The following is a 14,159-nucleotide window of genomic DNA, read 5'->3' on the forward strand; positions in this document are numbered from 1 at the left end:
CTCTGCATCCTTATGATAATACACAATGCAAGGTAAATGCTACACAGATGCTTGTTATACTGTATGGTTCAGGGAATAACAACGGGGAAAGTCTCTACATGTTCAGTACAGACACCATTCCAGACCACTACACAAAGCACGACAGAGACACGAGGCGAACAAACAGTGCTACAGCATTGGGTGCTGGACAGAGACGGAGAGCCTGCGACACAGGGGTGGCTGCAGCAGAAGGCGCCCACACGTGTCTTCACTCACGTGCGCTGAGCGACATGCTCAGTGCATGGAACATTCAAGTTCTGCTCTCTGGAGCTCTCTGAAATTTCTTTCTCAGTTTCTGTGATCCAAGGTTGGCTGCACCCATGGATGCAGAACCTGCAGTGACACAGACCCAAGTGGCAGCGAAGGATGTGGGTTGGGGTCTGGGAGTCCTGAGTTTAGGGTCTGCCTCTTATTTGCTTTATGTCAACCCCTACATCTCCATAGGGCAAGGGGTGACACCACGTAGGGTGACTGAGGCTGTGAAGAGCGCCTGAGACGACAGACCTGCAGGACACAGTAAGCCCCTGACACATGTTAGCCGCACCGGCATCTCTATTGTTCTGGCTCTTTCATTGACAGTTTGCTCGAGTCCAAAGCCCTTCCTCTTGAAGAAAGGGAGGTGATCGCAAAATGCTGATGTGATGGGCTGTTTTTATTTTTAGCGGTAAAAGGTCTAATATGCCTTTTGCAAAGGACTGTGGGTTTTCTGAGCACTGCTAAGACCCTGGGGCTTACCCTGCTGTGAGATAGGGGCCTGAAGTTAAAAACAGCTCCAACCCAAATTATTGGTGATCTCATTTCCCAAACATCTCTTCTAATTCACCAAATATTTTTCTCTCTGCCTTTTCTTTTCCTCCCATTGCATGTGCTTTCCTTTTGATGTGGCACACACTTTAAAAATACATTATTAAACAGACAAGCTTGTCACCCCTGGAGCCGACGCTCTGTCCCCTGCTTATTCTTAACAAATCTCCCTTTGTGCTCCTTTGTGCCGAAGTGATTAATCATTTCACTGTCCAGGGGCCGCTGACAATCTTTCCAGATGACTCTGGCTACCATGACCCCCCTGCCCCACCGTCACTGTTGCTAATGCGTTAGGAACCTGCTCTCTGGTCTTTATTCCTATCACAGTGGGCTCCTCATTGCATACAATACCTAGCGAACCTCCAAAAGAGCTCAGTTTTTTATTTCTTGCCTTTCTTTCCAGAGTTCAGGGCTGCGGGTGTGCGTGGAGGGGGCTGTGAGGACTGCAATGTGCAAACAAGGAAACGTAGAGTTAAAAAGTCAGAATGATGAACGCTTGTTTTGCAGACTGGGCAGGAGGTTTTATCTCACTGTCTGAAGCGAACCTGTTGGCTTTGGTTTTCTGCGCAAATCATCCTCTCCCGCACACCACAGCTGGCTCTCTTTCCTTCTTTTTTGCTTTCCCCCTAGTTATAGGTGACAGAATGTTCAAAACACTTTGCATTTGATGCCTGGCCTGGGACTCACCCGGCTCTTAATTTGTGATTTGGTTTCCAGAGATATGGCCTGGGTAGGTTTGGGGGATCGGTTATTTTTAAATAAGCTATCACTGATGTTTTCAGCTAAGTTCCACCCTCTACACACTGAATTCAAAAACCATGTTTAAAGAACTGTCCAACACACAAGTTATTGCTTGCAAAGGGAAAGTTAAGATGATTCATACAGCAGATTCTCAGCTCAAGCGTTCTGATAAGGCTAATTAGGTGATAGGGTGGTTATTTAAAGAATATACACTTTATATGCACAAGTAAATCTATATTTGAGACTATTGAGATATTTACAAGTAGCCAAAGACTAATAAGCATGCTAATTTTGAGCCTCCCCTTCCCTCCTTTCCCCTCCCCTCCCCTCCCATCCTCCCCTCTTCCCTTCCCTTCCCTTCCTTTCTTTTCCTTGGATCTAATGCAGGGCCTTGTATATGCTGGACAAGAGCACTACCACTAAGCTATACTGTCAGCCCTCAATATTAAGATGTTTAATCTGATCGCAGAAACCTAGTAAGTGTTTGTAGAATGACACATTTTAAAATGAGAGTATAAAATCCTTAATATTTTTAATACCATAGAACCTCAGGCCTCCAATTGTTTAGAGCTGCAATAAAAGCATGGCACTGAAATGAAAACTTTGCAATAAAAAAGTTGTAATAATAAATAGTGAACTGTACATTGGGTGCAACTTTTATAACTTTCTAGGAAATCCAGAGGAAAGAAAAAGATATGTGTTTGCAGAGAGAGATGCATTTGTGTATGTGTATGTGTGTGTGTGTGTGTGTGTGTGTGTATGGCGGCTAGGATAAATCAGCTGGTGCTATCAATATCATGACTTTTTGCAGATCTAGTATCTGAGCCCTGTTAAGATGTGCAGTGATCATGACTCATCATCAGAAACTAAAGGCGTGAAGGAAAGTGGTCCTTAGAAGGACGCTCCCCAGAACCTGGAGAGGCTGGGCAGAACATCTCTCTAGAAGTTCTAAGGTACAAAGGGAGCAGTGTTATGGGCAAATGGAAAAATATCTCCTGTTTAAAAACAACAACAACAACAACAACAAAAAAAAAACAATAACAACTTAGTAAATCTGGGAGCCTAATGAACCCTGACCCTGGTTTACCTAGCAAGAAATTCTGGGCTGTGTAGGCAGCTTTGGAAACCAGAGCAAAGCACCATGCAAATAACAGGGGTGCATGCTCTAAATGAATTCTAAGCCAAATGTTTTCTCAATATTTATACTCCACGGAACCCAGTGAGCATAAAAACAAAGACATTGTACACCCATAAGTCAAATTTATCAGGATAGATGAGACAACACACAAATCTAATGGCACAGGAAAAATTAAGTTTCTAACAGTTTCTAATTTTTTAAGGTTAAAATGAGCTAAGTAATTATAAGATTATAAGAATCCAAGATAATAATGTTTTCTTTTAAGTATATGTTATTATCGAAATAGATGATCTCATCTTTTTTTATATTAAAGAGAGTAGTAAATGAGAAACAAACAAGCGAAGAAACAGAACAGTAGCAGCATACCAGTATCACAAACATAAACAAATCAAAGCAAGAACATTCAAAATGATACAGAGTCTCAAGACAAAATAATATGAATCAGTAGTGGTTGTTACATTGCATATTGCTATCCTCAACTACACTGCTCAGATTACCAGATATAAGAATGAAAGATTGCTCAAACCATTATAGGGAATAAGAAAATAATTCTTTGATAAAACAGTAGAGATAATACAGAGTTTCACTAGACAAAATGGTAGGATTTCACCATTGTAATTCCATTGCATATTGTTACCTTCAAATCAGTTGCTCAGACCACCAGACACAAGCATGCACAACCGGTCAGAAGATGTTCTCATTTTTGAGGGCCCATATATTTTCCATTTTCAAACCATCTTTTTTTTAAAATTTTTGAGACAGGGTCTCACCATGCAGTTCAGGCTGGCCTTGAACTCACTTTGCAGCCCCCGGCTGGCCTTGAACTTGCAGCAATCCTCCTGTCTCAGCCTCCTGAGTGCTGAGATTACAGGCATGCACCGCCATGCCCAGCCAAACCATCATTTTTTTAATCTTAAAAATTATTTTTCTAAGATCTGTGTGTATACAATAGCAATTTGCAGCAAATCAGTGTAGTTTTACAACCCTCAATTTGAAAAACATAGCAGAGAACACTGTGTGTGGTTTTTATAATAAATACAATTTAAAAATATGTGTCTTGGGTTTGATCAGTTTGGATATGTGTGTTTTAATTGTTCCAAGAACTGCTGTACACAAAGCAGATTAGCAGTGGAAACAGCTCTTACTTCCAGGCTTTGAGTCTACCAGCAACAACATGGTAATTAACCAAATTATCCCTGCAATCTTATTATCCTGATTTCTTCAACTTGTCAAATTCATTATCTAGCAAAATGAAAAACTCAGCCCATAAAAGATAATCAAGATACAAATGGCAGACACAAAAGGTCTGGGATTTCCTGATGTCTGGGCCATAGTCACTTCGAGATTCCTACCCATTTCTGAACACTGGGAGTGGGTAGGGGAACTGGCTCCTCTCTCTCGCCTTTGGGCTAATTGCAGTTTGTTCTCATGCTTCCAGTAACAGCAGTCTTGGCAGTCCTTGGAGAGCTAATGTTTTAGGAGGAAAATTCCTCAAACATTTTGATGTGGACTGGAGGACAGCAGGGTAAAGAGCAAGAACAGATAAGTGATCCAAAGGTCAAAGCCATGGTGCTCGCCCCTGGGACAGGCAGGTTGATGAGAAGAGGACCAGTGTGTAACATGTGGTAAGATAAAGCTCCCAGGAGCCCAGAACAGGTGCATCTACCCCAGAATCCAAGGTAATGATGTTTTCTTTTAAGTATATGTTATTATCTAGATAGATGTTCTCATTTTTGAGGGTGTATATATTTTCCATTTTCAAACCATCTTTGTTTTTTCTGGATTTTTGGGACAGGGTTTCACCATGCAGTTCAGGTTGGCCTTGAACTCACTTTGTAGCCCAGGCTGGCCTTGAGCTTGCAGCAATCCTCCTGTCTCAGCCTTAGCATCTGGAAGGCACCTTAGAGTGAGTGGTATCTCTTGGACCATGAGCAGGAGTCAGTGAGCTGGTTTTGTGGTCAGGGCAGGGAAGAACATGGATTAGGGCACTAGGTGGGTGGGAGGGTGGTACAGATGAGGAACAGCACGTGCATGGGACAGTGGAGAAAGAGGAGGCTGGAGTTACGTGCAGGGTCAGAGCACGCAGAGGTCTACAAACAACATTCAGGAATCGGTCCTCTCCTGAGCTGCGGGGGGGGGGCAGCAGGTGTGCGGCCCACACGTGCTTTGGGAAGCTGGACCTGCTTGCATGGTGTGGGCTGGCGGGACGCAGGGGGAGCGTGAGCCCTGCAGGCTGCTCTCCTGAGCCATCTGAGCAGGAAAGGCGAAGGGGTCTGGAGGTGGAGAGATGGAGCTGACAGGTGTGGGGAGGAGCTGGGCGCATCGAGTGGGGAGGAGCAGAATCCAATGGGCAGGGCACCCAGGCAGCGGTGCCGATCCACCCTGGAGGGAAAGCTGGTGGAGATGTGCGCTCATATCACGGTGTTCATGAGACATCTAAATGGAGTCATTTGGGAGCAGCGGGGCAGGTGACGACGAGAGCCAGCGAACAGAGCAAGGTTCAAGACCTACATGGGAGACCCAACGGCACGGGGGTGTCGTCACCAGACTCCAGGGAAACGATAGCACGAGAGCAGAGAAGCCACTCGGAGAGAGTCAAGGGACTGACCTCTGGAATAGTTGCGGAATGCAGCATGGAAGAAGCATTGCTTTCCGCCCTCTTTCTTTTTTGCTAAGGTGGAAAGAGTGTGTGCTTGTTCACCATGAGACTAAGCCAGCAGAGACGGCGGTTGGAGAGACGAGGTGGCCGCTAGCTCCTGAGCAGCTGGTGTAGTGAGGGGGTCTCCTGAGCACAGGACCGGGCTGGAGTTGGAGAAGGGATTTTAAGTTTAGCCCCTGGAAGGAGAGTGCTAGGAGGCAAGTGAGTATCTAAGAGTCAGCAGGCAGGTTTGCAGGACTGCAGGAGGCTGGGTCTGTGCCCACTGCGGAGAATGTGTCTACCAGCGACATGGAAGGTGCAGGCAAGCAGGACAGCCTGACCCCTCAGGGCTTCCCACCAGTGGCTACATGACAGGGCTCTTTGGGATGGACAACTCTTGCTGTATGCAGGAAGACAGATGTACACACCCGACATAAATGCACACAGAGCGTCCTCCCCGTATTCCAATCTCATGGGGGAAGTGATTAGGAAAACGTATCTCCGAAGGTTCCTTAGGAGCTGGGACATACTTTCCTCTCATGCACAAGGCTTTGGGCTTAATCCCAGCACCACTTTAAACAAACAAAAACCAAGACTTCTTAGGGGATTTATGACAAAGAAAGGTGAGAAGCAGTGGTGAGGAAAAGGTAAGAAGACCACGGGCACCTTATAGCCAGCACCGCCTGTGAATGTCACCTTGGCAACCAGCTCTGGTGGGCGCAAGTCCCTCCCTGAGCTCCCTCAAGAGCATGCCAAGCTACTGTGATCTTCCATGGGCGTGGGGTCACCATAAATCAGCGGCCCCAACTGGCTGTGCCCGGTGGGTCCCCAGGGCAGCCTCCAGGAGCTGGAGAGGACATGCCACCACTGCACCCCACGGTCCTATGCTGGTGACAGGTGCAGTGCCAGTGCAGGACCAAGCTCAGACATGAGTCCAGTCAGTAGAGCGACCACCTCCTGGGACGGCCAACGCTCCATGCAGCTGTGCCAGACACAGACAGAGGCAGGGAGTCTGAGGAGAAGGACGGCAGTGCCTTAGGGCATCTGAGGGGAAAGGTACTGAGAAGCCGTCCGTGACTTGGACCCCAGGACCCGTTAGCAAGGCCCAGGTGCCGACAGAATTTCAGGTTAGGGTGAGGACCAAAAAAGAGGTGAACTAGGTCACATGGTCCTTGGTGCCAGAATTCACTAACCCAGCAGGTACACATACACCGTGGAAAAATACTTTTGCAAACAAGCAGAAGCTTATTTCCTTTACACTTTAAGTACTAATGTCATATCACTAGATTTTTTTCAGTTAGCACTCTAAATATTCCTTAGTAAATGCCTTAAAATGTATTAACTCTGTACATAACTTCCAGTTCTGATCTCTAGTAAGTTTCTCAGAGTCTGATGAATACACCTGGTTATATTAAATATAGAAATAGCAAGAATCAAGAAATGGGATCACATCATGTTAAAAAGCTTCTGCACGGTAGAGGAAACCATCAAAAGGGTGAAAAGACAACCTACAGAAAGGGAAAAATTTTGCCAACTATCCCCTCAGAGGACTAACTTGTAGAATATATCAAGAACTCCAAAAAGTTAGACTCCCTAACACAAAAGACCCCGTCCACAATGGGCATCTGAAATGAACAGACACTTCTCAGATGAAGAAGTACAAATGGCCAATAAATACATGAAAAAAGTTCTACATCACCGGCCATTTGTGAAACGCAAATTAAAACAATATGGAGATTCCATCTCACTCCAGAAAGAATGGTTACAATTAATAAATCAACCAATAATAAAAGCTGGCAAGGCTGTGGGCAGAAAGAACCCTTCTCCATTGTTGGTGGGAGAGTAAATTAATATAACCACTATGGAAATCAGTATGGAGATTTCTCAAATTTTTTCAAGAAATGAAATACAGAAATAGGGAAGAAAAATAAAATGGCACTGATTCTCTTAAAGTTAGCAAAGGAGGTGTAAAGCAAGCTGGCCGGATACTATTGTATATCAGCAATTCACTGCTCAGAAAAGCACTCAAGTGAAATCCAGATTAAAAGTAGTTGCTGCTACATGGTAGAGCACATGCTTAGCACACACAAGGCCCTGGGTTCGATCCTCAACATGCACACATGTGCACACACGTCATATGTATGTATCATATAATATTCAAATTGGGGAGGGCATATCTAGCTCTTCGAACTTCTATCATTTCCCTGTGGTAAAAACATTCTAAATTCATTTTTCTAACTTTTTAGAAATACGGAGTGTGTTATCTACAATCACTCTGCTGTGCAATAGAACACCAGAACTTAGTTCCCCATGAACATGAGCAATTTTACATGCTAGTTACAGAACTAAAATAAAGGGTATGTCTGGGGAACTGATGCACTTGAAAGTATTACTGCGTATTATGATTTTACATGCATTCGTATTTTCTACCTACAGGGGGAAAACAACACTGCAATGGCAAACCTCGTTGGTGGGTAAAAATAAGGACTTGCATGTTTTGTTTTACGTGATTCCCATGCAACTCTTGTTTTTTTGGAAAGCCTGCAGTCACACACAGAGAAGGGAATATGACGAAAATGCTTGAGAACTTGACTGGAGCATGTGGATGATAATGCGTCTCCGAAGGACCACAGGCTGGGGGAGGGGTGTGAGGAAGGCCACTGTCCCCCAGCACCCACCTCCACCCCGTTCTGTGCTGCAGCAGTGGACTCTGCAAACACCTATGAAAGAAACACCGGTGCCAAAAGGAGGACCTCCTACTGCCTTCTCCCTGCTTGGTCCTCTCCCTCATCCTCCGGCCCTCCTTCCTGTGCACGTGTCCATGGCACCATGCACATCTGCTTCTTTTTGTGATAGGAGGCATCACTGGGAGACGATTACAGTAAGAGACACTGCCATGAATCTCCCTCGAAATGTGCCTCCTCATTTCAAAGGCATTTATCCCATCATTCTTGCTACCTTCTGAGGCAGTTCTGAGTGTCTTCTTTTGTGAGTGTCTTCAGTTGTGCCGTGGGGCTGAATTAATGTTCTGAATTGATTCAAAACATTTAGCCTTCAGGGTCATTTTGACTTTGGGAAAGAGCCTGACACTGCACGGTGCTAGGTCCGGTGTGTAAGGTGGATGAGGACACACTGCGATGCTTTCCCAGCCTGTCTTTCCACTGGATGGCAACGGGCAGCAGCACTCCCCACACTTTTGAGCATGACTTGAAAAGACACTCAGGAAAGAGGATGCCCAGAAGGGCTTCGGAATGTGGCAAGAACAATGGGATGAGCGTGTCTGAAGCGAGAGGGAGTTTTCAATGGGGATTAAGGGCAATGTGTCTTTTACTGTAATAATAATTTTAATTTAAACATACATCGAATAGTTTGATCATACTGTGTACTTTCTACATCTCATTTCTCAGTTGTCTTGGTGTACCCTGCAAGACAAGAACAACAGAAAACACACACAAACCAAGTAATTTTAATGCCTGGGTCTTCTGGTGGAATGCTGAAGATCCCTAAGTAACTGAGAAGAGACAGTCATCGCATAGCATTTTGTAAAGTAAAAGGCCAAAGATACCCCTGAAGTTACTGACTGACTGGAGTATCAGAACCTGCCCTGTCCTGTTATGGCAGAAACTATCACCTCACACTGCTAGATACCTGTGCTGCTGATGCTCCCCTGGTCTCCTATCCATCTGGCTCTGCAACGCCCGTGTGATCTCTAATGATGTGCATCAGGAAGAGGCAGGGAAATACTGAACGGCAAAGCCATGCATGCTCAACATGAGCCTCTGGACCTCCGGGGCCCCATAGCTATCACCTCAAAGCTCCCGGGCTGCACAGGTTCAGAGTCAGAGTCGTTACCTGCCCCATCTCTGCTGGAAACTGAACTGCTCCAAGTCAGGCAAAGCCTGCACAGGGCAGCATGCAGCCCTGAAGCACAGCAGGCTGCCGGATACACCTCCCAGGCACCAGGACACCCTTGGCTGAGAGCGGTGCAGTCCTTTCATCAGGGCTTCCGGGTTCAGCCCAAAGGACTAATGTAACAGCATCTATGAAGAATGCGGCTACAGATGTAAAATAAAATACCACAGAAGGGTGTTATTTCTGCCCCTAACCATTCAAATGGCCTCGTGCAAGAAGAAAGCAAACAAAACAAAAGGAAACACTACCGAGTGCACTCTTGCACAAGACTTATTAGAGATTCTGCCTGGTAAACTTCTCTAGGCCAACACCAGGTTTCTTTGGTTCTGATTTTATTTTACTACAATAAGTAATGAGATGTATTAATGGTGCTCTTCTGCAGTTTTACCTCAATTGATTTTGCCATCAGTGGGCCTCGTTTTGTCACTAATGCAATCTTTGCTGTTGGAACCAAATGAAATAATTTATAAAGGAAACAGTGTGAGCCAGAAAAAAGCCCGTCTGGTCTGCAGCAGGGGAGATTTGACCTAAGCCAGCTCTGCAAATGACCCAAGTAGGTCACTGAAAACAAGTCGTCTCTTTGTTCTGTGTTTTCCAGTAGGCACAGGGTGGCTAATATGTTTTCCTCCGCGTTAGGGAGCACGCAGACATTCGAGCACAAGGCTTTTCTTGTCCCACGGTCCAGCGTGTGGACATGGGATGGGCTGCTGTGTACTACATGTAATGGCTCTCGAGACCGCAGCTGGAGTCTTACTCAGGAGATTCCCCAGTTTCTAAAAAACCAAGGAACAAATAAGTTCCCTTTACTTGCCTGAAGTGTGTTCAAGTCTAATATCAGGAAAGTGATTTGAATCAGGGTTTGCGCAAGCACCACTTACCCTCTTCCTACCAACGGAGATGCAACTCTGCGGAAACATTCACTACGAATACTTGGCAGCACGTTGCAGTTAGACTAGTGAGCAGAGATGAGAGCCGAAAGGGTCGTCTCAGATGCTGCATGGCGACTGTCTTCCAATTCATTCCTTATTTTTCAAGCTGAATCTGAAACACCGGCCTCCCACACAAAGCCACGCTGTGTCATGAGGAGTTCGCTCAGCAAAAGCCTTCCAGAGCTCTCTTGCTTAAAACTCACGCAGTCTGCACACCCCCCACCAGCAAATTGTAAACAGATTTTATTGACTGAACAAATGTTAATGCCGTCCTATGTTAATGGGCAATGCTATGAAAAGCACCAGAGTATTACAGCACGGGAACCTTTAAGGATGAAATATAGCACGCCTCCGACAACGCACTGTTACGGACATATGCTGGCCAAGAAGGCCTCAGCCCTTATTGCCCATCTTTACAGAACTCAGATCTCATTTCGCCCTGGGTTAAGAGAATTCTGCAATTACACACAGATTTATTAGGTCCCAGGATTAAAATTTTCTGAGTAAGAATAAAAAATAATTATACTTCAGCACACGATGTAATATTCAAATCACTTGAAAACAGTCACCTCAGCAAATATCAGAGAAGGGAGAGGAGGAAGAAGTTATAGACGAAGTTGGTACCGTTGGCCGTAAAAGCTTACGTGAAAATTTAAGTGCACAAAGGCACGATCCGGCACTTTCACATCGTCATCATGCAGAAATGCGAGGCCTCCCTTTCACAGCACAATGCCTGGATGGCTTCATTAATGGGCCAGGGAGACCTCTTCATTTAGCAGAGATAGTGTGAGCTGGTGCCAGATATCTGTGGTAAAATCCCAGCTCACTCCTCGCTCTGTGACTTTGGGCAAGCTGGGTCTCACCTCGCCCCGCTCCAGTTTCTTCACCTATTGAACAGGTGTGTGACACGGGGCAGCTGTCACCGTCAGCAGAGTAGACATGTGCCAGGTACTTGGGCCTGCTATGGATGAGTGCAATAAATGTCAGCACTTCACCACTTGGTTGCTGTCCTGGACACTGGCACAGTGCAACTGAAAAGGTGGCTGAGGGGACTGTGCCCTCAGCACTGTGGCTAGCGGGTAGGCAGCTGAAGCAGGAGTTTTTATAAATAACTTCATTTGGTGAATAAATACACGATGTGAAGTGTGATGAGCACATTTTAGGAGTGCTTGCGATAGGGTCCACGGCCTTCGTTGGGGCCACTTCCCTGAGGAAGTGACACTGACCTGAGAGAAGGTACATAGGAAATCAGCTATAGAGAAGAAGAGGAGTTTGAGAGCTCTGTGGATGAGTGTTCGATAAATGTGCCCTCCCCTTAGAAGACGTTTCTAAACTCATGGACTTGGTTTTCTGCATTTCCTCCAGTCTGGATTCAGACCTCTCCCTTCCACAGAAAGAATCCTCAAAGTCGCCCCCAGCCACCTTTCTGTCGTCCGTCCCTTTGCGTGGTTTTAGATGTTGGCCTTTCTTGTCCTCTCAAAACTGACTGCTACTGTGAGGGGAACTCTCCTCCTGTACAGTCCGTGACCCTTCAGGGTCTCTGGTCATTCTCATTTCTCTTTCCCAGCGGATCTTCCTTTTCTAGAACTTGGAGGGTTTAAGCTCTTAACTGTTTCTTGGTCTCTATTTTCTCTCCAGGAAAGGGCAGCCATGTCTACGGCTTCATGGCCAGTGACAAGCCGGCAAACCGACAGGCTGGGCTGAAGCTCAGGCCTCTGCTCTGAGCTCCCGCCCCTAACGTTCACCTCCCTCATCCACGTCCGCTTGGATGTCTGCTGTGCTCCACTCAGATTGGCGATTTTCTCCTTCCTCCAGCGCGGGCCCTTCCCCAGGCTCCCCACGTTGGAGAAGGCACCTCCAGCGTCTCTTCTCTGGACTCCCGCAACAGCCCCCCACTTACTTTTTCCTTGTCTCCCTCACTCCACTTTCCACGTGGCCAGATGAACGCATCAAAACGGCCAATGTGGACACCGCACTCTCTGCTCAGATGCTTCCCCGGCTCCCTTCCCCACACGACCTGGATCTGCCTTAGCGTACAGAAACTTGTGGCTTCTCCTCCCTCTCCTGCCTGCTTCATCTGCCGACCCGCTAGCCACCATGGCCTTCCCTGTCCATCCAGGGCCACTAACAAGCCATGCTCTTCCATGTCCTCTGCTCTCAAACTCCTCTTCTTCTCCATAGCTGATTTCCTATGTACCTTCTCTCAGGTCAGGGTCACTTCCTCAGGGAAGTGGCCCCAACGAAGGCCGTGGATCCCATCGCAAGCGCTCCTAAAATGTGCTCATCACACCTCACATCGTGTATTTATTCCCTGAATAAAGCGATTTATAAAAACTCCTGCTTCACCTGTCTACCCGCTAGCCACTCTGGTGACCTTGCCCACACCATTTATCCGAGCTGCACGTAAGAGCACAGAAACTTCTATGGAAAATCTGGCTCCACAAAGACTACCCAGGGAAACCTGGCACTTGAAAGACACAGATGTGCGCGTGGCTTACAGGAAACGGGCTCTGCCTGTGAGCATCCCAGTACTATTTGTCCTTTCCCTTTGAGGACTCTCACCAGCTTGCGCACTCGCTGATTTATTCATTCACTCAGCAGAATTCTGACTCCTACATTAGAGACACTGGGGCCACAATCTGGGAAGAAGGCTGGGGTGTGACAGATACACCACAAAGGTGGCAGGGACAGGTCCTGTGCTTGTGTTTGGGGGGGACAGCATGCTTAGGGAAAGAGGGGAGGAGGACCTCGGAGCACGGCTGGTGGGCAGACGCAAGCAGAGCCAGAGCACACACCGGAGCCCGGGGCGACACTGACTGCCAGGACCTGTGACCATCACCCCCTGGGCGGGCAGGCGGGACAGCGCCAGGCCTCCACCAGGTGCTGCTGGTGACTCTGCCTCTCCCGTCCCGGACCACTCCTCCTCAGGGGTTCTGGAAGGAGCAGAGCTCGGGGTGCTTGGGCACCCACCGTCCTCTCGCGCGGTCGCAGTCCTCACTGCCAGCCCCCGCTGGCACGCGTGCAGACGCTTCGGTCTCACAGGGGTGACCCATTGCTCCATGGGTCCAGGCTTCCCCTTGGTTCCATCCCTGACTGAAGGAGTGTTATGGCAGGGGCAGCACCAACCACCCGCGTGAGAGGTATTAGGAGCTGGTATCACAGGCGGGGAGGGGGACAGGAAGGGTACATGGCTCTCATCAGCTGTATTCAGAGAGACAGATAAACTCTTGATTGTGGCAGCCTGTTTCACTGTAATTGAATTTTGCTTTACCTAAACTATATCTTTTGTGTGTGTGAATTACTCAGGTTTTTATTGAAACTTCAGGCCCTGCTTAGAGAATAGAGGAGAAAAAGACCAAATGACACACGTCTTTCATATTTTTAGAAAAGACCAGAGATGATAAAAGGAATAGTTTTGCTAATTAGGAAAAACAGTGCGGCCTGGAGTATTTGGGTATTATCGTCTTCCAGATATAAACACCACCACCAATCAGAGGGACATGGCTTAAAAAGGAGTATTTGGACACCAAACATGAAAGAGAAATATAATGAAATTTATCTCAGCACCACACACCATCAGTTGTTTAGAACAAAACAGAATAGAGTTAATAGGGATATAAAATACAATCTGGGTTTTATTTAACATGTACTTAAGCGCCACATATGAAACGGTCTGTTTTGACAATTGTTTCCCATGTTAAAAAAATCATTATGGATTCAACATATCAAACTTCAGTTAGTTATTCTGGCCAACTTAGAGATTTATTTATGAAGTAATGCTTTCCAGAAAGAAAAATGTCTGTTTTTAAAACGCTTTGTTAATGTAAAACCTTAAACCAAGTAATTCTATAGCATTACTGAAACGTACTAGCAGTTCAAGAAAAAGTGTGTGGGATGTCCAAAAGTTAGGAACTCACCGAAGTGAAGTTACTGTCAGTCTTTTTTTTTTTTTTTTTTT

The 14,159-nt window shown here is 46.4% G+C and overlaps 1 protein-coding gene across 1 annotated transcript in view; it reads right to left on the reverse strand.

Annotated features, from left to right (window-relative positions):
• Aff3 (AF4/FMR2 family, member 3) overlaps positions 1-14,159 on the reverse strand; it is a 383,610-nt gene that overhangs the window by 221,093 nt on the left and 148,358 nt on the right. The gene's annotated exons all lie outside the window — the stretch shown is intronic.

Source organism: Chinchilla lanigera, unplaced genomic scaffold (assembly GCF_000276665.1).
Source record: "Chinchilla lanigera isolate Chin_1 unplaced genomic scaffold, ChiLan1.0 scaffold00069, whole genome shotgun sequence".
Lineage (NCBI taxonomy): Eukaryota > Metazoa > Chordata > Mammalia > Rodentia > Chinchillidae > Chinchilla > Chinchilla lanigera.